The 23128-nt window shown below is 35.6% G+C and overlaps 1 protein-coding gene and 1 pseudogene across 11 annotated transcripts in view; one reads left to right on the top strand and one right to left on the bottom strand.

Moving 5' to 3' along the window:
• NTNG1 (netrin G1) overlaps positions 1–23128 on the bottom strand; it is a 333701-nt gene that overhangs the window by 288484 nt on the left and 22089 nt on the right. The window lies entirely within an intron of this gene.
• LOC128773843 (LYR motif-containing protein 4-like) lies at positions 11140–11414 on the top strand (annotated as a pseudogene).

Below are 23128 nucleotides of genomic sequence, written 5' to 3' on the forward strand. Positions count from 1 at the left end.
GTCCAACCTAGGAAAACAATGAAGAGAAGCCCTAAGAGTGGGGTTGGGCATGTGGGAAAAGAGATTAATCAGCATGATAAATGTGAGGATATGGTGAAGAAAAACAGACAAGCAGTGCAAAAACAAAGCAAATAAAAACTCACAAGATCTAATGCACAGTGTGGTGACTATAGTTAATAAGACTGGACTGTAAACTCAAAAGTTGCTAAGAGAGTAGATCTTAAAAGTTCTTATCACAAGAAATGAACAGACTCTTAACTATAGAAAACAAACTGATGGTTATCAGAGGGAAGTGGGGGGATAGGTTAAATAGATGATGAGGATTAAGGAGTTCACTTGTCATGATAAGCACTGAGAGATATATGGAAGTGTTGAGTCACTATATTGTGCACCTGAAACTAATATAACATTGTGTATTAACTAACTGGAATTAAAATAATGACTTAAAAAATAAAAAATAAAAAAGTTCTGGTTGTAAGAAAAATAGTATAAATATGTATGGTGATGGATGTTAACTAGAATAAAACAAAAACTCACAAGAAAGATATGGGCTATTTATGAATCAATGTAAAATATGCCATGATTTTTCGGAGCTATAAGAATTGAAGAAAGAAGTTCTCTGACACTAACACTGATCTTTCTCCTTCAAGTGAATCAAGGATCATGCCATTGAACAATGGAGAAGGAAATAAAATTATAGCTCTATACTTGACCTGGTAGGGAGAAATGTTTGTATTGTCATAAAATGTAAATTTGGTTTATTGGCTTTCAACTTAAAGGGTCAAGCTAAGAATATGGCATAAAAGACTTTGTTGTATTTGCAAGAAAGAATGAAAATGTCAACATTGTAAATGGGAACATAAATAAAAGTATAGCTGACAGAAGGTGGATATGGAAAAAGAGGAAGATAAGGTAAAAGCAGTGAAGCTCCCATCTTACTAAGTGGGAAGGTTGAGAGATATTATCAACTTGGTCTCTATCTCACTCAGCTTGAGGGGGTGCAACACTGTGGTCTTGAAAGTTGGTTGACCAAAAATATATTATCTTTTAAAGATTACCATGTATGACTAGAAATAATCACCTACATGTCAAAAAATGGAAAGGAGAGAGGGTAAAAGCCAAATTATATACCTGAGTTATAACCCCATCTTTAAAACAAATAGCCAATAGATTTTGCCTAAAATTGATAAGTCAAATAAACAGAAGTGTAACTAAACCTAGAACTATGGAGAAAACTGCTGGAAGTAAGTCAGAAACAAAGTTTTTAAAGTTGCCTCTCAGGAGAGAAGAGAGGAATAGAACAGGAGGCCGCTTTTCATGGCTCTTTTGTACTCTTTTACTCGTTAACATGTGCATGTAGCATTCTGCTAAAAATGAAACTTAAAAAAGATAGGGGTGAGGGGGATAAAGGTCTGAACTAGGGTAAAAAGTCACTAGAAGTTTAGGGGCACAGGAGTAACAGAATGAAAGCAAGGCTTAGAACCATTAAAATGGAAGCTATCATGAACAGAAGTGAGACTGAGGAAGAATATCTAGAAACCTGCCTTAGATGAATTGTTTTCCACTGGGGCAATTTTGCCTCCCAGGGGGACACGTGGCAGTGTCTGGAAATACTTTATTTGTCACAGTTGGGGGTGTGTACTCCTGGAATCCAGTGGGTAGAGGCCAGGGATGATACTCAACACCCCCGCAATGTACAGGACAGCCATTTCCAAGGAATTATCCGGCTCCAAATGCCAACAGCACCAAGGCTGAGAAACCCTGGTTTTGGCTCAGGTCATGATCTTGTGGTTCATGAGATCGAGCCGTGCTTTGGGCTCTGTGCTGATGGCATGGAGACTGCTTGGGATTCTCTCTCCCTCTCTCTCTTTTCCTCCCCCCCCAAAATAAATAAATAAACTTAAAAAAAAAAAACCAAAAAACCTCTGCTTTAGACTATGTACATTTGTTCAAATGTAAGGTAGAAAGTCATCAAAATAGGCAAATGGCAGTAAGAACTGAACAGAAGAAACATGAGGAAATGGCATTTGGAGCAACCTGGATGTGTTACATGAAAATCAGAAACCCTTGCAAATACAGAGTGTGAACAATTACATTCCTTTTATCCACTTTAGTGAATTCCCTATTGTAGTACAGCACTGTATTTAACCTGCGAATTTTTAGTATATTCCAATTCAGATAAATACCATGACATCCTTAAGCTTTACTGTAAGGAGTATATGCAGTTCATTCCTGTCAGCTAATAAACTTAATGGTGATGTTAAGTACACACTTTGCTAATAAATGAGTATAGGTAATCCTTAAATTCCTTAGTTGAGAATCAATACAACTGAGTTATTTATAAGAGTTAATTCAGTAAAAATCTTCCTCCAAGGCATCTTGGATTCAGATACCTAGAGTAAAGGTATCTAGACACATAGATATCTAGATACATAAAGATCTATGAAAATGCTTAGTGATTTTTACCTTATTTCAGAAACAAATAATGTATAGAGTAGACCACCTTATCTGTGGTTTTGCTTTCTCAGGTTTCAGTTACCCTTGGCCAACTGCAGTCCATAAGCATCAGATGACCTCTTCCTTCTGACATATCATCAGGTCAATAGTAGCCTAACACTATGCCACAATGCCTGCATCATTCACCTCACTTCATCTCATCATGTAGGCATTTTGTCATCTCATATCATGACAAGAAGAAGGGTGTCTACAGTACCATAAGCCATTTTGAGAGAGAGAGAAGGAGGGAGAGACCACATTCATATAACTTTTATTATGGTATACTATTATAATTATTCTTTTATTTTGAGTTATTGTCAATCTCTTACGGTGACTATGAATTAAACTTTATCATAGGTATAATACAGATAGGAAAAAACATTGGGTTTGATACTGTCTGTGGTTTCAGGTATCCACTGAAGGTCTTGGAACATAACCCCCACAGATAAGGGACGCCAGTATCTTTCTTATCAGATGAGTTGCTGACTACAGTTGAATGGGGGAAAAGGGGTATCCATAGGGAATGGGCAGTCATTTGTTTTTCCCTAAATCAATCTCCCTACCAACGTGCTACTCTATAAGCCATTAGTTTCTTTGCAAGAAGACTTGACTTTATAATCAAAAGCTGTCACTTTCCCATGCCAGAGAAAGTTCTTTGAGGGTAGGAACCTTGCCTTACTCAACTTCCTTTCCCTCTCAGTGCCCAGCCTTGAAAATAGACGGTCCTCAATAAGTAGTTATTGATTTGTACTGAATTGGTGAATTTAATTTCAAACTGCCCCCAGCAAGAATCTGTACTTGTCAACACTAAAATTACTTATGATCCTATGAAGAACATAACCAACTGACAAAGTTATGAATCTTTCCCAAACTGGCCTTAGAACTTCTTGTGATTCTCACCATGCATGTTGTAAATGAGTTTGGAATTTGCATGCCAAGTTGAAATATGGTGACCTAGAGAATGTCTATGATTGATCTCATTCAAGCAAATTTACTCGTTGTCCCCCAATACCTCACTATAATTAGACACTGGCTTTTTGTTTCAAATTACGTAATGGTTTTTCATAGGAGACATCTGTCTTGTAACTTGCCTGATTCTCTTAGGAAAAAAAAAAAAAAAAGAAAAGAAAACAAACTGAAAGGAAAGGGAAAAACAATACCTTAGTGACATTAATTATACCAGCATGTTTTCCAGTGCTTTGAAAGGGGGATTCTGAGCATTGACTACCATTGAAATGAAGCCTAAAGGGTACACTACAGTTCTGAAAACCCCACTTAATGTTCTTATAGCTCCAAGAAATCTAGTCATATCCTGATGGCTACCTAGCGTGACAATCAATTTCTCCTATTAAGTTGCCCAAGGCAGTAGCCTGGTGTGTGCTAGTGCCAGGATCCCTCTGCAGGTTGTTGAATTCCATAATGCCTCTTGCTTTCCAACAAAAATTGAGCAGGATATAACATACCAGTAGGTAAAGGTCCTTCCAACCCCAGGATAGACTTGAAAAGAAACCTTACACTCTGATTGCAGTATTGTTGTACTTCATTCATCCCAATAAACTGCTGCTTCTTGTGTTTGGAGTTTTTATGAAGCATCCAAGAAGAATTACTGTGTTGAGGTCTGCTGGGCAAGTACAGCTTAGTTGTGAAATTCAGAAAGCACTAGCTTAATTTGAAGCTAGTAGTATAAGTGCTCTTGAATACTTTATAGTATTTGAGCATTCATACATTCATCAATCAAACATTGATCAAATAAATAAATAAAATATTTATAATGCAAAAGTCAGGGTAGATCAACATTTTAAAGTTCATTCATTCATTCATTCATTCAAGCAACCACTATTAAGTAACTATTATATATCAGGTATGGTACTAAATTCTATGAATATGGCTGAATTATCCTTGCCCTTGAAAAATGTATAGGCTGATATTTCACCCTCAACTCTGAACTTGCTTTAAAATTACCAGAGCAATTAAAAAACAACCTGTGTACTTCATCTCCAAAGGTAGGTCCCAAACACTGGCACTGCTTTTTTTTTAATATCATTTTAATTTATTTAATATATTTTCAAGTGCTTTTTTTTTGGAAAGCATCCATCATCTCTTAACCATGTGAAACTTAGTCGCTTGAAGGGGAACTGGCTCAAAATAACTTCCATTTCACCTATATCTTAGAAGTCTCTAATTGTTAGAAATATTAAATATAAAATTAAAAACAAAAGAATCTTACAAAACAGAATATGCAAATACATTTAAATGATTGACTTTAATATTTATATTTTTCAAGAATATCTGCAGTAGAATATAATGGTAGAATTATAGCATTAGAATATAATGAATAAGAATAGAATAAGTAAACAGCATTTAGAATCACATATTTGGCTTTGAGTCAGTCAGCCATTAATTATTGGCAATAAAAGTTCAAGCTAGTTTAATAATTTCTGTAAGGATTTAAACATTGGCATTTAAACACCCCAGCAGAGAACGAAATCCTTGCTCTAATAGGTGAACTACACAAACAAACAGATCATAGTATAGAGTAGTAAGTGCTATCACAGGCATAGACAGGGTGCTTCTGGAGCACTTTGGAAGGCTGTAAAGATCAGCCTTGCAGGGATGGGGTGGTGGTCAGGGAAAGCTTTATCAATAAAAATAGATTAAAGCTTCTAAAGAAGAGGAAAAGTCCTTCTAAGAAGGGTCAGAGAAGGAGGGAGACAAGAAAGCAAAGAAATGAGAAAATAAGCAAGAAGAGGGTCACCTGGGTGGCTTAGTCGGTTGGGTGGCCAGCTTCGGCCCATGTCATGATCTCACCGTCCGTGGGTTCGAGCCCCGCATCGGGCTCTGTGCTAACAGCTCAGAGCCTGGAGCCTGCTTTGGATTCTGTGTACCCCCCTCTCTCTGCCCCTGCCCCACTCGTGCTCTGTCTTGCTCTGTCTCTCAGAAATAAATAAAAGTAAATGTTAAAAAAATTTTTTTAATAAAGAAAATAAGAAAATAAGCAAGAAGACATGCATATTTTAGCATATTTTTGAACAAAATATCCAGCCAAATTGATGGATTCTGCAGTGGAAATTCATGGAATTCAGCTCAAGCATCAGTAGTGTATCCCTACACAAGTCACTAAACTTTTTTGATCCTTTATTCATTTATAACTTGAGGACAATGATAGATACCTGACGGGGTTATTATAAGGAACAGAAAATGTAGCATGAAACACTCAATAAATGCCATCATTAAGCAGATAGAGATGATTCAAAAACAAATACTATTCAAATATTGTTGTAGTGATTGGATTAAAATTATAGTTTGTTAGTTTAGAAGACTGAAATCTCGGGGTACCTGGGAGGCTCGGTCGGTTGAGTGTCCGACTTCAGTTCAGGTCATGATCATGTGGTTTGCGGGTTTGAGCTGCACGTTGGGCTCTGGGCTGACAGCTCAGTGCCTGGAGCCTGCTTCAGATTCTGTGTGTGTCTCTGCCTCTCTGCCCCTCTCCCACTTGTGCTCTCCCTCTCTTTCAAAGATAAATAAACATTAAAAAAAAAGAAGACAACAGAAATCTCAAGATCAAATAAAAACAATCTTGACATACTTTTCTCCAGTGAAATATAGTACATATTACTTTTTAAGCTACATTAATCCTGAACAGGACTCAATTTTCCTCTTCCAATAGTGATATTGACTAGTGTAATGCACTGATTAATCAAGATCAGAAAATTCTGAAGGAATTAGAATGGAATTTAAATGCTATACAGAAATGGAATTCTAAAACTCAAATCTCTCTTCCAGCACTGAGAATAAACATTCAATGTGACACTGAAGTATTTCGATGCTTAAGATTTGCTTATCTATCTTAGGATGGTGGGCAAGAATAAAGAGCTATGATTGTTGTCTCATTTTATTTCACTGCTCTAAACAAGAATTTCTTAAACATCTCACACTACTTCACCAGATGGGTATGGTCTTCCTTAAAATCCAGACAGCTATAAAACTTTACTTTCTAGGTAGCAAATGTGTTGGAGCATTATTAAAAGGTGTTGGGCATGGCATATAATTTTTCAGGCAAAGCAAAGTGTTATGGGTCATATTTTGTTGTCAAAGAAACACTGGCCCAATTCTTTACTTCTTCCTTACCCCTAGCAACAAACAAAAAAACAAACAGATGAAAACAAACAAACAATATGACAGGATATTCAATTGATCTATTACTGAAAAAGAGAAACACCAATCCCTTTCAATCAGGGCTTTGAAATTGGTATTTCTAAAGAATCACACAAGTCTTTCTGTATTCTAGGCTACGCTATATCCAACCCTAGAAATAAGTAAGTAAATAAATAGATAAGAATAAAGGGGAAAAGGAACAAAATAGAAAATGGAAAAGACTTCTAGAATAGTGAATTATGAGGAAATTTTAAGGTGCTATGGAAAAAAAATGCAGTATGGCTGGATATATCTCAGTAAATCTATGGAGCACACCTACTTTTATTCTTTGATACATAACACATTACGGCTTACAAGTGAAGTATAATTTCAATTCCTACTCCTGAGCCATTATGATGTTCTTGGGGACCAGTTAATTTATTACTGAGCTTTCGTATACCAATCTCATACCAGTCTGGAAACAGAAAAGTCCTCTCTTCTGAATAAGGTGATTTCTGTAGAAACACAGCTGTTCTCAAAAGTTCACAGCACATAGATCGCAGGACACTACCAAGTTCTCTACTTTAGAGTTTCCAAGAAAAATTATTTTCACATACCACAAACATTCTATCAAGTACCTATTGCTTTTTAAAATGCTAGGTTTTTTTTTTTTCAAGTATCAATTAGTGAATTTATGTTTATGAGAGTCCCTAGTGAGAGGATATGGGAAAAGCAGTCTACAATTTAAGGCAAACCCTTTTCAGATTGGTTTCACAAAAATTCCTTTTCTCTTAAGACAACTTATAAAAACAAAGCCAATGGATGCCACATTCTGAGAATGGCTGAACCAAATGACTGGTCACTTTTTTTTTTTTCCTAGTAACAGTATAGTTAAGTATATGTTAAGTCTTGGATTCTAGAATTTTGACTTCATGAATTATGCCATAGTATACAAGTTAAACATAAGAAGTTTAAACCAGACTGCCGAGATTTTTGCTAATTTTGTGGCTTTGGGCAATGACATAACTTTTCTATGCTCTACCCTCTTCATTTGAAAAATGGGACACTACCTAATTATGGAGTTGCTATGAGTTAGCACACCTAGAAGTTCTTATAATAGTGCCTCACACATAGTAGGCACTCATTAGAAGTTAGCTTTTAATATATTATTGCAGTCTCCAAGAATTCGCTTGGCAGAGTACAGGTTTTGGAATTAGGGATGAATCCCACCCTAGTCATTCATCAGCTTTGTGATGACAGACAAAACTATTTGACCTCTCTGAGTCTCCATGTTCTCAAGAGTAAAATAAGGACAATAATACCTACCTCATACTGGTTTGAGGATTAAACAAGCAACAAGCAATATGCTTGCTATATAGTCAAGTGGCTATCTGAAAACCATACAACAACTAAAGCAAATAAATAGCATATATACTAGATTGTCAAGCTGGTAAAGGAAGGAAAGAAAAAGACTGAAGAATAAGTTAAACATTTGGTTCTAAAGACTCCTGGATCTCTCATCTACCATGTCCCCTCCTTTCCCCACTTCCCCAAGAAAATCCAGGCTATTGATAAAAGTATTTCTATGCCCCAAAGTGAATGTGATACTTGAAAATCAGTCAGGAGTATTGCCAGCCTTTAGCAATCATACTGAATCGGACAAGGTTAATCATGGTCACTTTAGAGCCTCCAGAAATACCGTGGGCCTTCAGAGGGTGGGTGGTCAGTCATGTCTATGAGGGTCAGGGAAATGGAGTTTAGAGTGATAGACACAGCAGGTGTGTAGTGACTAATGCTGGGAACTGCAGCACTCACAGAGCCCCACGGAAGCTTGGCAAAGAACAGCGGGAGAGCCTCTAGGCCTCTGCCGGGCCACTCAATGGCAGACCAACGCAAGCCACTGAGACTCAAAAACAATCCAGTGTCTTTGAAGCAGCCAGACACCTTGAGGGAAGAAAAACCTTAATCCCAAGTCTTAAATCTCCTTTCCGTGCCTTCTGCCAATGATTTTGAGAAGATGGTGAAAGGCCAGTGGGGAGGAGAAATAGATGTTTCTAAGTCCAAGACTCAGAGCTGGTACAGAATGATTAGAGAAAATTAGGAAGTGTTTAGTTAAACGTGTACATAATGAGAAAAAAAATTTAAATACTTGCTGAGCATTTTAAAACATCAATAACTCAGCCATTTATATTTTTAAATATTAAAAAGGGCACAGAGTGTGGTATTGATTTGAAATACAGGAATGTCATGCTAAAAAAATGTATCTGGTTTTGAACTGACAAAATAAGACCGATCAATCTGGTTTTATTCACATACTAAGGGCTACATTTCAACATAATGAAATTTTGCCTTATTAAAATGTAGGTTAGGATACTCAATATTTGTATGGTACAAGTAATAATGGCCCCATTATTAACCTCCTATTCTTTAAAAAGTTCCAAAAAAAGAAATAGGAATTGAGAGCCTAGATGTATCTATAATATGACAAACAGTTGCCTATTATCTTATTTTGGGGTCAGCAATGGTAACTCAATAAATTGTAATGTGTTTTATAAACCTGAACTATAATTGCTGTTTTAAAACAAAACATAAATAATACCAAATGGTACATCCAATTAATTCATTTCCAACTGGTTTTGATTATCAGCACCAATAATTATGTTCAGTTTGTATCTGGTTATTAGCCTTAATGATACTATATCTGACATTTAAGTAATTACTTTTTTACCAACATCATCAGTAACAATAATTTTTTGCTTGTAATTAGTTGATTTGTCATTCATTAAAGCTGCTAAATTATCCTATTAAATCATCATCCACAAGATGATCATAAAGATAAAAAAAATATTGCATGGGTACTGAAACCTGTCACTCACTTGAACTTTGAAGTATGACGTAGACTTGGCCTAAGAAAAAAAGAAATAATTTATTGATCTTCTTTAGGCTCTAATACGCCCTTTAACCTCACTTCCTTTACGGCTTAAAGTATATTTTTTAAGTAAAAAACCTAAATAGCAAAACACTTTGAAAATAATTTTCTTAATTTTCTTAAAAAGCAGATGTGATGGTCTTTTTGAAGTGTAAACTCACTATGCTACAGCCACCAGTTATTCAAACACTAATTTAGGTGTTGCTATGGAAGTATTTTATAGATATGATTAAAACCCATAATCAATTTGACTTTTAAGTAAGGAAGACCACCCTAGATAGTCTGGATAGGCCTAATTCAATCAGCTTAAAGGCTATAAGAGCAGAGGCAAGGCTTTCCTGAAGAAGAAATTGTGACTATGGAAAGCAGCCTCAGAACATGCTTGAGAGTTCAAGCCTACCCTTCCTGATAGTCTACCTTACAATTTTGGACTTGCCTAGCCAGCCTCCATAGTCACGTAAACCAATTCTTTGCAATACTTTTCTTTTTTTTTTTTTTTTTTATATGAAATTTATTGTCAAATTGGTTTTCATAGCACTGGGTGTTGTATGCAATACTTTTCTAAATACAGAGGCACCTGAGTGGCTCAGTTAGTTAAGCATCCAACTCTTGGTTTTGGCTCAGGTCATGATCTCATGCTTTCCTGAGTTTGAGCCCCACACCTGCCAGCACAGATCCTGCTTGGTATTCTATGTCTCCCTCTCTCTCTTCCTCCCCTCTACTCATGCTTTCTCTCTCTCAAAAATTAATAACCAAACCTTAAAAAAATTTTTAAAATACTTTTCTAAATATATATCTCCTACTAGTTCTGCTTCTCTGGTTGGACTCTGATACAGCACGCTAGCACGAGGTGGCTTGGGTGTTGTATCAGACAGAAGAGATAGATAGTAGAAAGTACTCCTTGACCTAAAATGGATAGCTTACCATTTAAAATTTCATTAGTGGATAGCCATTCACTTCTTTGTGTGATCCCATAAAAATGTAGATGTTTCTAGAAGGGGTAGCAGCATAAATATTCCTATTAAGACCTTCCCCTTTAAAGGTCCTCAATTCCCATGTGAGGCACTAAGAGGATAGAACCCATAAGTTGTAAAGATCAGGGGAGGAGTAAGCAGCAAATGGAAGTGTTGCTACCTCATAGCTTGGCCAAGGGCCAGTCTTGTCAGAACTAGTATTGATCCATTTAAGTTACTGTAGATTTCTGCTCCGTTATAAACTTGCCTTCTCCCAGGCAGGCAAGACCTTAAAGAAATGTACACACATTAGGATTCCATTATCAAAAGAACAGTCACACCATGTTTCAAGAAACTCTGGAAGAAATCTGGAAAGAACACAAATACATGGAGAGTAAATAACATGCTACTAAATAATGAATGAATAAACCAAGAGATCAAGGAAAAAATTTAAAAAATACATGGAGGGACAGTGCTCACCAAGGCCGATGCCTGGCCCTCTAGCAAGACCAAGCCCCACTGCATTTTATTTTATTTCGTTCGTGGTTTTGCATAGACTAAAGTTTTGTGGGTTAGGTTCAACTCTGGACCTCCTTAAAGAGGACCCATTTTTTTTTTCCTTCCAAAATGACAGCTTCCAGCCATGTACTAGTGTTAGATTTGCACTGGTTGATGCTGAGAGATAGCAAGCATTTCAGCTCCTATAATTACAGAACTTATGTGGTAAGGAGGATAAGAGATGACTTCAGAGAAAATAAGAAGGTAAAGGATCCTGTAGAAATTCAAACCCTAGTGAATAAAGTCAAAATAGGCCTCGGAATAATCCATTGCAGGTCCACATTGGCCAACTGTATTTGACTGACAAGTTTATGAATGAGAATCAAGAGAAGTCCAGGACTTAGGGAGCTGGCACCAGGCACCTCCAACAGCTGTAGACCACCTTCAGCATTCATTCTCTGCTTGGGATGGGGGCTCTCAACAGAACACAAGTAGTCTCTTACATCATCTTAAAACAGCTTCTTGCTCTGTCTGCTGTAGGAGCAGCTCAGTCAGATTTCCATTCTTCTGCAGCCTTAGTGGAAAAGGATGGCTCTCTCTTGGTTTGAGTATTAGAATGAAGACCTGAAGCTCACTCAGAATAATTCTGTGTATTATTGTGTCACTCCTCTTTTATATCTCATCATCACCTGTTTAGAGCACTCCCATACTTTGTTTTTGCTTCATTGACAGTAAACAGAACTGTCTCTCTAAAAAAAAAAAAAAAAAAAAAAACATGGATACAAGTGAAAATGAAAACACAATGGTCCAAAATCTTTGAGACACAGCAAAAGCTATTCTAAGAGGGAAGATTAGAGCATTATAGGCCTATCTGAAGAAGCAAGAAAAATCTCGAATAAACAACATAACCTTACGCATAAAGGACCCAGAAAAAGTAAAACAAACAAAGCCCAGGGCTAGTAGAAGGAAGGAAATAATAAAGATTAGGGAAGAAATAAATGAAATAAAAACTAGAAAAACAATGAAACCTGGATCTGGTTCTATGAAAAGACAAACAAAATTAATAAACCCTTTAGTCAGTCTCATCAAAAACAGAGAGCGAGAAAGATACAAAGGATAATAAGAAAATATTACAAAAAAATTGTATGTCAACAATTTGGACAACCTAGAAGAAATGGATAAATGCCTAAAAACATATAATCTTCCAAAACTGAAACAGGAAGAAATAGAAAATTAGAACAGACTGATTACTAGCAATTAAATTGAATTGGTAATAAAAAAAAACTCCCAACAAATAAAAGTCTAAGACCAGGTGGCTTCACAGATGCATTCTATTAACATTTAAAGAGTTAATACCTATTTTTCTCAAGCTGTTCCCAAAAAGAAGAGGAAGGAAATCTTCCAAATTTATTCTATTAAGTCCGCATTACCCTGATACCTAAAACCAGATAAAGACACCACAATAAAAGAAAAATACAGGCCAATATCTCTGATGAACACAGATTCTAAAATCCTCAACAAAATAGTAGAAAGCCAAATCCAACAATACATAAAAAAATCATTCACCACAATCAAGTGGGATTCATTCCAGGAATACAAGTGTGGTTCAATATTTGCAAATCAATCAACATGATACCTCACATTAACAAGAGAAAATATAAAAACTATGTGATCATTTTAATAGATGCAGAAAAAGCATTTGACAAATTACAACATCCATTCATGATAAAAACTTTCAAAAAAGTAGGTTTAGAGGAAACATACTGCAACATAATAAAGGCCATATATGAAAAACTCACAGTTAACATCATATTCAATGGTGAAAAATTGAGAGGTTTTCCTCTAAAATGAGGAATAAGACAAGTCCACTTTCACTACTTTTATTCAAAATAGTAGTGGAAGTCCTAACGTCAGCAATCAGAAAAGAAATAGACATCCAAATTGGTAAGAAAGAAGTAAAACTTCCACTATTTGCAGAGGACATGGTACTCTATGTTGAAAACCCAAAAGACTCCACCAAAAAGCTATGGTAACTCATAAATGAAGTAAGTAAAGTTGCAGGATAAAAAATTAATATCCAGAAATTGGTTGTATTTCTATACACCAATAATGAAGCAGAAAGAGAAATTAAGAAAACAATCCCACTTACAATTGCACCAAAAATAATAAAATACTTAGGAAGAAACTTAACCAAGAAGACAAAAAAGATCTGTCTTCTGACGACTATAAAACATTGATGAAAAAAGTTCTAGATGACACAAACAAATGGAAAGATATTCTATGCTCATGGATTGGGAGAATAAATATTGTTAAAATGACAATATTACCCAAAGCAATCTACAGATTTAATGAAATCCCTATCAAATTATCAACACTTTTCATAGAACTAGAACCAATAATGCTAAAAGTTGAATAGAATAACAAAAGACTCTGAATAACCAAAGCAATCTTGGGAAAGAACAACAAAGCTAAAGGTATCACAATCCAAGATTTCAAGATATACTACAATGCTATAGTAATCACAATGGTGTGGTAATGGCACAAAAACAGACACATAGATACATGGAACAGAATAGAGGGTCCAGAAGTAAGCCCACACTTATATGGTCAATTAATCTACAACAAAGGAGGCAAGAAATATACAATGGAGACAAGACAGTCTCAACTGATACTGGGAAAACTGGAAAGCTACATGCAAAAGAATGAAACTGAACCACTTTCTTACACCATATACAAAAATAAATTCATAACAGACTAAATACCTAAATGTGAGACCTGAAACTATAAAACTCCTAGAAGAAACCAGGCAGCAGTTTGTTTGACATAGGCCATGGAAACATTTTTCTAGATATGTCTCCTGAGGAAAGGGAAACAAAAGCAAAATTAAACTATTAGGAATATACTAAAATGAAAAGCTTTTGTACAGCAAAGGAAACCATCAACAAAACAAAAAGGCAACCTACTAAATTGAAGAATATATTTGCAAATGATATATCCAATAAGGGGTTAATAACAAAAATTTGTAAAGAACTTACACAACTCAACACCACAAAAAACAAATAATTCAATTAAAAATGTGCAGAAGCCCTGAACAGACATTTTTCCAAAGAAGATATACACATGAGTTTCTTAGGAGCCAAACTTAGGAGTTTCCTCAAAAAATTAAAAATAGAATTATTGGACAATCCAGTAATTCCACTATAGGGTACTTACCCAAAGAAAATGAACACTTAATTCAAAAAGATATATGTGGGTGCCTAGATGGCTCACTTGGTTAGGCACCCAACTCTTGATTTTGGCTCAGGTCATGATTTCACTGTTCGTGGGTTTGAGCCCCATGTTGGGCTCTATGCTAACAGCTCAGCGCCTGCTTGGGATTCTCTCTCCCTCTTCCCTGCCCCTCCCCCACCCTTTCTCCTCTCTCTCTCAAAATAAACATTTTTTAAAAAAGATATATGCTCCCCTATGTTTATCGCAGCATTATTACAAGAGCCAAGATATAGAAGCAACCAAGGGGATCCATTGATAGATGCATGCATAAAAAAGATGTGAGATACACACACACACACACACACACACACACACACACACACACACACTATGGAATATTACTCTGCCATAGAAAAAGAATGAAATCTTGCCATTTGCAACAACACGGGTGGATCTAGAGGGTATAATGTTAACTGAAATGAGTCAGTCAGAGAAAGACAAATACCATATGATTTCACTCATATGAGGAATTTAAGAAACAAATGAACAAAGAAAACAAACAAAAAACCAGACTCAAATACAGAGGACAAATTGTGGTTGCCAGAGGGGAGGAAGGTGGGAGGATAGGTGAAAGGATAGCAGAGTACACTTATCTTGTTGAGCACTGAGAAATATATAGAATTTTTGAATTATATTGTATACCTGAAACTAACACTATATATTAATTATGCTTTAATTTAAAAATCTCTAAAAATACTCTATAAAAATACCCACTCAAGCAAACAGTTTGATACACAGACTACAGAATCAAAGAATATATATCTAGATTAAACTCTTTTAAATGGATAGTTTTGGGGTGCCTGGGTGGCTCAGTCGGTTAAACGTCCGACTTCGGCTCAGGTCACGATCTCTCACTCCGTGGGTTTGAGCCCCACGTCGGGCTCTGTGCTGACAGCTCAGAGCCTGGAGCCTGTTTCAGATTCTGTGTCTCCCTCTCTCTCTGACCCTCCCCCGTTCATGCTCTGTCTCTCCCTGTCTCAAAAATAAATAAACGTTAAAAAATAAATAAATAAATAAATAAATAAATAAATGGATAGTTTCATTTTTGCTATACCAACAAATGTGGGTATGGGTTTGGTAGGGAAAAAAAAAAAAGGCAGCCTACATAATGGAGGACTTCATGATGGTTTCAGTAAATTTTGGACTATCAAAAACATGATGCATATTTAAAATTGGTTAATTTGATCAATTTTTTTTAGATATTTAAGATATTTCTATAGATTTTGTTTCTCGTCATTTCTATGATCAGCCCTCTATGGTTGAGCAAATGACAGACCTGTCCCAAGATTGGAGGATTCAGTTAAATAGTAGAGAGATCAAAGACCTTGCTATAGATTTGGGGGAAAAAATTATACCATGTGCTTGTGCTTATGTCCACCCAGGATGCCATTCAAAAGAGAATGATTTTAAAATAGATTTACCACTGGGTTTATTTTGTTGACCTTGGGAAATGTCACCTCCATTTCATTCCACCTCTATTTTCCTCAAAGGAGCAGAGCTGCTCACGAGCAGGTGAAGGCAGAAACACGTGGCCAAGTTAACGTAAAGATACTGCAAGTTTCTACACAGAGAGAAACATTTTCAGCTATCCAGAATGTTAACAAGGAATAGGATTTGTGTATCAGAAAAGTACTCTCCTGAGCATAGTGTCTTAGTTTATAGATTAGTGACTACTTCATTATAAACACAAATTTAGAGCTTTCTGAAATTATTTATGTTAGAGTCTAGTACTGAAGTCTTTTTTTTTCCCTTGACATTATTCTAAAATGGAAGGGAGAACATTACCCATGATTTCCTATGATAATTTTGGACTTCCACTCAAGAGAAGGAAAGAAAAGCAAGCAGAAGCAACATTTGAGAACTGTCTTCCTCATTTCAGACTGCGACTACATGAATAATCTTCTATTTTCACAGTAAAGCTCCCATTAGTTATACTGTGAAATTGCAGGCTACTTTTTCTCCAGAGATCTCAAAGTTCTTTTCTGGTATCAATTTGTCAATAGCCCAATGCCTCTGATTGTATGGAGCCCACAGGAATCTGAGAAAGCCTTTCATAGGCTTTATGACAACCAAGCTAAGGAGTATCAATAATGACTGCAAAGTTCTTTTGCCAAGTGCTTACTTAACTAACAAAAGACATTTCCATTAAAAGAAAAAAAGTATGGCTTTGAAAAAAATTGAAAACTCAAGGGCGACATATTTACATCCTTCTTAAATCTACTCAAGCTTTCATTCAAAGATTAAATTTACGCATGTTACACACTTACACAGTGCCTGGTAAAGTATACCCAATAAAATTCATTACTATTAACTTTACAAATATATGATAACCTAACATCTATTATTTATTAGTTATTGTGACTTAGAAAAAGTCATTAACCTTTTCAGATCTCAGCTTTCTCATTTATAAAATGGGGCTTTGCCACCTACATATTAGGATTAACATTATTCAAGATGTATGAGATCATTTTTAAGTTGTTTTTAATGGAAATATGAATTTTTAGTATAATTAGCCTGGGATTTGAACTTTAAACACTTTAGAAATTCAACACAGATAATAATGAACTATATGTAATAGCATTATATATCACAAATATTTAATAAACTGGGAAAAATGTAACACTGATGTTCTACCATTTATGGCTAGATTCCTTCAGAATAAAGTTTTTCTTGGTGACCACGCATAAATTCATGTCACTTTAAGGATGGCTGTAGGCAGATTCATGGAGTTATGAAGATTTGTTCTGGAACATTCTGAAGCAAAATTTAAAAAGGCATTTAAGCAGTCTTATAAATGCTTCTAACTGGAAAACAATGGTAAAACCAATAGTCCAGTGTGCCAGCGAAAATGTCATATAGTCTTAAATGAGTATTTTGGGAGAAGAAGGAACATTGGGGTTTGGGCTAGGATTATGGAAGACCCTCTGAGCATCAGAACTTATAGACATAAGCCAGGTTAGGTTGCTTGTATTTGAATTCTGTGTTCACTGTGATCTTTCTGACTACTCCCACATCTGAACAAGGACACAAACCCATGATACTCAATGACAATAGCAGTGACTTTGATATGTAATCACCTATTGTTAGGAATTATTATATATCTCACTTATGTAAGTGTCATCTCTCCAGCAAAGCTTTTGGTATCAAAGGCCTAAGTCAAACCAAGGGTCTGGTATGTATTGAGTGACTTTTTCTTATACCATATTTTACAGGTTTCAAAGTTAATGATGTCAGTGAATCTTCACAAAAACCATGCAAAAGAACCCGGAGCTCTGAAAGGTTAAATAGGCAACTTGTCCAAAGTTACTGGGGTAGGCTTCAATAAATATTTATTGAATTGAATCTCCATATCATCTGTTAAGTACCATGATTTGTGATCACTGAGCTTGCAAATACATAATAAGAGTTATAGTGCCTTGTATGGCACTTTCCCCTGTTTTATATAGTACTTTGCATTTTATAAAGTGCCTTCACCCACATAATTGTGTTTAATGATTGATATCTTAGAGAGTGGGAGAACATGCCAAGTGTAAGAAATGATGTTCCAGTATTATGTGGTAGGAAACATAAGGACAGCTGAGCAGGATTTAGATTAATTCATGGATGGCACAGTCATAACATTTGTTACTGTTGAGATAGATCCACAAAAGGAAATTATTTGAAAGGAAAGCTAAAGACAGGGCTTTGCTTATCTCCTTAAGCTATAATGTCCTTCTCTTTCTTCCTCCATCTCAGAACAGCTTACTCTTCCTTCAAAGCTCAGCTTAAAGACCATCTCCTCTATGAAACTACCACTGAGTTCTCTGAGTTTGCAATGAATCACTTCCCTCTGAATTCTCACAGCTCTTTAAATGTAGCTCTTGCATAGAATTTATTTCCTTCTGCTTAGTAAGTAACTGTTTATAAAGCTTCTTGAAAGCAGAATCTCCCGTTATCTCCCATTTTGCCCACCACAGGGCTCTGGCAGTATTAAATGAACTGGAGGGAACCCACTATTTAAAATACTGAATACTCCCACAAAATATCCCAAAGGGTGGTCTCATGCCAGATTCTGCATGAGGTTACTTTGATATTGTAAATGATAGCAAGGACGGTAGAAAGAAGAATCGAAGAGGCAGAAAAGATTATTGAGAGACAATAAAAAAATTAAAAAGTAAAAGTGAACAGAGCAGAGATTTGGGAAAGCAGACTGTTAGAAGAAAGCTCATCTCACAGTTATATATTAAGTGTCCACTATATCTCCGGCACTAAACTAATTTCTGTGGATGAAAAACAGAACAGGGCTCTGTCTCTGTTCTTCAAGGAGCTTCCAACCCAGTGTGGAAGGCAGTCAAATAACCCATAATTACAAAACTAAGTGCTAAATGTATTGTTAAGGGTAACTACCTATTATAATGTGGCAGTTGCAAGTCTTGAAAATTCTTGTTTTTAAATTGCCTTAAAAATATGAGGAAATGGGCTGGCTGGGTGGCTCACTCAGTTAAACATCTGACTTTGGCTCAGGTCATGATTTCCCAGTTCGTGAGGGTGAGCCCTGCATCAGGTGAGCTTAAGCCCCACTTTGGGCTCAAGCCATATATATGCATATGTATGTATATATACATATACATACACACATGGAAATGAAGTTGGGGCTAGATTTCTAGTCTTGTGATGACAAAATTATTTTACTGTAGGAGTTTCAATAATAAAGTTGCATGTTTCCTATTTCAAAGAATATACTATGCTAAACTTATAACATCATTGAGCAAATCTAGCACTTGACAACATCCAGACTTTCTTCAGGAAGAATCAGTTTTACTTTCCTATCACCACCAGCATTATGATTATATACTCTCAAAGGAACTTTAATTTCTTCCTTGAAACATTCATCACTGTAGTAATTACTGGTATACTTGTGTCGTGTGTTTCTCCCTGCTTTGATCATGATGAGCTCTACGAGACTGGGAAATGTGTCTGTCTTGCTCATCCTTACAGCCCTAGCTCAGCACCATGCACCTCCTACAGGCTCAATGAGTATTTGCTAAATTGGTTAAATTACTAATATTTGTTACTTTTGTCATTCAATAACATAAAAATAAAATTTCTCTATGGCTTGCAACAGCTTTTTCCCCACTGTGAGGTGCTAATTCCAAAATGCAGTGTGAGTCCAGAACAAGATCAAATTATAACTGAAATCCACATAGTGCACAAAACAGCAAGCACAGTTGGGCAGCCTGTGCCCAACACAAAGAAGCCAACCAAGTCTTAGATGGGGGCTGAGATCCAACCTATTTTCTCTTTTCTAAGACATGGCGCAAGGATGCATTTCTTGGAAACAGAACCTCTTCCTGATTCACATAGTAGCCTTGATAATACAACTTGTTGGCTGCCCTAATTGAACACACTATCCAAATACCATATGTACTGAAATATAGTGGGAGAAGGTGAGAATCATGGATCTAGGTTTCACTTAACAATGTTATTTTTAATAAAGGTATAATTGACATACAACATCATATTAATTTCAGGTGTACAACATAATGGATCAATATTTATATAATACTGCAAAAGGATCACCATGATAAGTCTAGTTAACATCTGTCACCATACATAGTTACAGAATTTTTTTTCTTGTGGTGAGGACTTTTAAGATATACTCTCTTAGCAACTTTCATATATGCAATACAATATTATTATAGTCACCACGCTGCACATTAATTACATCCTCACGACTTGTTTATTTTATAACTGCAATAACCCCCTTTTGACCCCCTTCAACCATTTCTCCCACCCCACATTCCCAGCCTCTGGTAACCACCAATCTGTTCTCTGTATTTATCAGCTTGGTTTTTTACTTTCTTTTTTTCTTTTTCTTTTAGATTCTACATGTAAGAGAGATCATATGGTATTTATCTTTCTCTGCTTAACTTATTTCATTAGTATAAGACCCCCAAGGGGTCCATCCATGTTGTCACAAATCACAAGATTTCATTCTTTTTTATGGCTGACCAATTTTCCATTATATATATATATCCAGTGTTAGACATTTAGTTTGCTTCCATATCTTGGCTACTGCAAATAATGTTGCAAGGAAGAATGTTTCATTTTGTTGATCAGGACTTAGTGCAGGTGGAAATCCATTGGATATTTTTGAGGAAGGAGATACTGTAGGTAATATGGCAGCCAAGAATATTGATTTGGGATCCAGCATTTCCATTTCTCATACTGAATTTCTCTCTTCTACTTCAAAGCATCCATGAGAGCCAACATATTGTGCCCATTCCAATATTTGATTAATAAAATAGCTTTTATTTAATTTATTTTCACATAGGTAATATTTGTTAACATTTTCTTTTTGTTTTTAGACACAGTGGTTATGCTCTCATTAGACATGTCTAGTGCATTTGTTAAAACACTATCCATTATAATCTCAGTGCAAATGCCATTGCATCCATGAATGATTATTTTAATACTTTGTTATTTAGAACACCTTTCATTTATTTCAAAACCACAATTGTGAAATTGTTATTTTAAATACCTCATTTGGAGCCAGACCCTCATAAGCAGTTAGTTAATAGATGTCATTGGTAACATCAGGAAAGGCCAGACAGTTCACAGAAAGGGGAACTAAAGGGAAAGCCTTCAGAACATCCCTTCAAAGCAGAATATGAAAATCAAAATGCCTTTAATTTTTTATCAACAGAAATGATCATCACAATGATAAAAATAATACTTATTGGGCATCTCCTATGTGCCAGACACTGCTAAGCACATCATTATCTTACTGTCCCTCAGAACAAAAAAGTGAAATAACTTGATTAAGTTGGAACTTGAACCTGAAGACTGTTTGAATTCAGTAAAATAGCTTTAAAGGCATGTACTTTCCCAAGTTAGACAACTCCACTTCTAAAAATACCTGGTTCTAAATGCCCAAGACCCAGGGATCTCGGAAACTTCCCATCTAGAAGGGGCAATAGACCCTTTCTTAGGAGGCCATAAAGAAGTACAAAGCTACTCCTTTACTGTTACTACTTCTAAAATAATCCCAAGTTGCCCCAAACAAACAAGCAAGTGCATAAAATATGTACCAACAGTGTACCTGTACTGTCAGTCTAAATGGAAACTTCCTGGCTGTGGTTTTAATTGGAAATGGAACCCTTCCCTTGCTGCCCAAATTTATTACAGTTACACATCACCCTCAGGTTTTCATCTAGGAGACAAGTCATTCTGGTGATGGATGAGGCAATATTTATATATCATCTTGCAAAGTAAGCAAGGAGACTTCCAGTTTAAAAGCACTATCGGCTATTGTTATGTTCTAATAATGAAAACAATGATTTTGGGAAAAAGATTACTTATATATAAACAATTTTTTAAACTGCGAATTTTGTATTAGTCATACAGATCAGGGCATACCTATCAATTCAGGTGGCCAGATGCAAGATGTTACTCTTAAAATTCATTGCCCTCTGTGGAAAGATCTAGTCAAAGAAGGTTCTCATAGTTTAGCTCAATATTTATTCCTCCAAATTTCATGCTTCCTCCTGTTGATTCACCATTACGAATATTCATTAGCTATGTTCATACAACTTCCAAGTGATTTACTATTAAATAATTAAAACAAAAATGAAAGATTAAGAGCCATGGTACATACAGTTTTATCAAAAATCCTGTTAATTATGGTTGCTATGATACATCATAAAATCCAACTATGAGTGCCCGGATAACTAAAGCAATCAAATAAACAGGATTTTTAAAATATTTTTCATTTAATAACAAGAGGAAACATATAAGAAAACAACACAAAACAAGACTTAGAAGAACCCTTATAATCTGCTGGTAGGAATGCGACACAGAGCAACTACATTTGATGAAAATGCCCACACTCTACAGACCACAGATTGGTTTCTGGGTGCACACCTTGAGGTAAACAAAACAAAATGCAACAACTCTTGATCATATGCACCAAGATCTAGGTACAAAGGTGGTTCTTGTAGAGTGGATCGTAACTGCAAAAATCTAAAACTAAAACACACACACACACACACACACACACACACACACACACACACAAACTTGCTAAATTCTCACAATTGAACAATGTATTTATCCAGTGGAACAGGTAGGTAGGTAGGTAGGTAGGTAGGTAGATAGATAGATATGGATACAGATATATATCCTTTTAATATGAAGGAACCATATCATATAGATCAAACAGATAGTTTACAAAAATAGTGTTGAATGAAAAATTTAAGCTACAGAATAGTTTTTTCAGGATGGTAACATTAAAAAACCCAAAGTCAAAACCATAAGCTGTTTATGAGCATATATGCTTCACATAAAAAATATATATTAACATTGAGTGGAAGGAAATACACCAAATTTATGATACTGGTTCCCTCTGGAAAAGGAAGGCATGGAAGGGATCCGAGGATGGAGACAAGATGGTTTCAACTCAGTCAGTAATATTTATTTTTTAAAATCCTAAGAAAAACAATGTAACGTCATCATTGTTAATTTTAAGTGGTGGTTGTACATACATCTGTTATATTAAGTACCTTTAATTTAAAAAAAACTAAAAAAGGAAAATATTTATGATACCTTCAAGATTAAGGACCTCCAACATAGCCTAAATACTTTAAAGAACACGTATATATTAGAGCAATAATCTTTAGTATGAATGCCATCATCATATTAACATATCTCTGTTTTAGCAGCTCATTTATTCATTCAACAAATATTTATCGAGCCCACCATGGACATAAGACAAAGTTCCTGCTCTCTGGAGTTTATATTGTGGAGGAGAAAAGAGACAGAAGCAGTATATAACATAATAAATATCCAGTCATTAGAATGAATGTTCAAT

The sequence above is a fragment of the Panthera pardus genome, unplaced genomic scaffold, assembly GCF_024362965.1.
Source record: "Panthera pardus isolate Hobbes unplaced genomic scaffold, ASM2436296v1 HiC_scaffold_11, whole genome shotgun sequence".
In the NCBI taxonomy this organism is placed as follows: domain Eukaryota; kingdom Metazoa; phylum Chordata; class Mammalia; order Carnivora; family Felidae; genus Panthera; species Panthera pardus.